The sequence below is a fragment of the Streptopelia decaocto genome (genome assembly GCF_964273445.1).
Source record: "Streptopelia decaocto genome assembly, contig: HAP1_SCAFFOLD_2422, whole genome shotgun sequence".
Taxonomy (NCBI): Eukaryota; Metazoa; Chordata; class Aves; order Columbiformes; family Columbidae; genus Streptopelia; species Streptopelia decaocto.
In genome coordinates this window covers 4,081-6,120 of record NW_028115862.1, presented here as the reverse complement: position 1 = coordinate 6,120, position 2,040 = coordinate 4,081, and positions in this window count along the sequence as shown.

Sequence of the window (2,040 nt, the reverse complement as noted above, 5' to 3'; positions counted from 1 at the left end):
GCCTTCCTCTGCAGCATTGAGCATGACCACTTTGCAGAGCTCCTCTGGGCCCTTTTGGCTCGGTTCCTGCCTGCTGCTCAAGCACCAGGAAGATGGCCTCTCGTGCCCTGCAGCTGGGGGGAGGAAGGCTTTTTTTCCCCCAGGTGGGACAGCAAGCGTCTCCAGGGGTTTTTTTGCCTTCCTCTGCAGCGCTGAGCACGGCCCCTTGCCACGGCTTCTTTGGGCCATTTGGGCTGGGTGCCTGCTGCTCCACGAGGTGGCCCTAAACTTAGTTAGAACAGCCTACCCAAACCAGCATAGAACAACTCACCGAAAACAACCTTAAAGAACCTAAACCAATCTGCCTTAAAATACTTCAATCAGCCACCAACAACCTAAGCAGAACCTTAAACAATCTACAACAAATTACCTAAACCAACCTACACCAAACAAAAGAAACCATCCTAAACCCCCTAAAACAAACCTACCCAAACCAAATGATCTAAAAAATCCTACCTAAAACAATCTAAAACTACAGAAACCGGCATTTCTCAGCCAACCTTAAGCAACCTGTAACCAAACAAGCTAAACACACCGAAACCAACCAATCTTAACCTAAAACAACCATTAAACAATCTCACACAACTTCAAAACAATCTGATCAAGGATAAAACTACCTAAAACAACCCACCTAAACCAACCTCAAAAATATGAAACCAAATGACATAACCTGACCAAAATGACCTAAAGCAAACAACCCAAAGCTAAACAGAACCACTGAAACCAGCCTACAATCACCAAGCTAAAAGCCATGCCGTGTCTCACTTGGATGTGTCTGCAGTCTTGGAAGCTTGACTACCCCAGGTTCTCCTGCTAATGGACCCTGAGCTTGTTTGCAGGTTCTCAAGCACAGCGCAGCTACCGTATCCCCTTGACCTAGCAGTGGTTCGCCTCTAGCGGGGAAGGTCGTCCTCTTGGAGCAAGGCAGGGAAACACGGGGAGCAGGGAAGGAGGAAGGGGACATCTGCTGAGACAGCAGAAACAGCCCAATCGAGCCTGGTGATTAGTTGCGGGACACAGGTCCCAGCGAGATTGCAGTCACATCCAAATCACCCAGACACAACCTAAAACCAACAAAACACAATGTCAATCTAACCAAACCACCTAAAGCACCCTCAACAACCAATCTAAACCACCCCAACCTGAAGGAACCCATCTTCAAAACATGCAACGGAAATAACACTGCCTAAAACAACCTACCAAAAAGTAACTAAAGCAACCTAAACCAAACCACCTGAACCAACCTCAACAGAAACCCTTCGAGCAACCTAAACTATGCAAACCAAACCTGCCTAAACCAACCTACCTGAAAACACAGACACCCACCAACCCACCTAAACTGCCTACTGAAAAGAAACAACCTAAAATAACCAACCAACCAACCAACCAACCAACTTCAAATCATCTAAACAAACCTAAACCAAAGTACTGAAAACGGCCTCAACGAAAACAGCTTCACATACGCCACCTACAACAACCAACGGAAGACACTTTCAACCAAAAATCACCTACATCAAGCAACCTGAACCCACCAGCCTCCAGCAAACAGCCTCTCACAACCACCCTCAAAGAACCTGCCTCCAACCAACCTCAAACGACCGCAACAAACTGAACCAAGCTACTAAAACCAGAAACCTAAACCAAACTAACACAACCAGTGCTAAAGAATCGGCAGAAAACAGCACCAACCAAAGAACCCAACAAAACCAAGAAAAATAAACCTCCGAGGCCAAACAACATAGATCAGCGGTAAGAAAATCACATCACACAACCTAAACCAACCCACCTGAACTAACCAACCCAAACCAAGCTAAACCATCAAACCTGAAACAAGCAATCTAAGACCGCCAACCTAAACCAAGCTTCACAAACCTTAACCTAAAACAACCAGCCTGCAGTGACCTATGAACACACAACCTACCAACAACGTCATACGCTGTCAAACAACCAGTCTCAAAAAGCCTACCAAAACCAACTCATAGAAACTGACCTAAACCAACC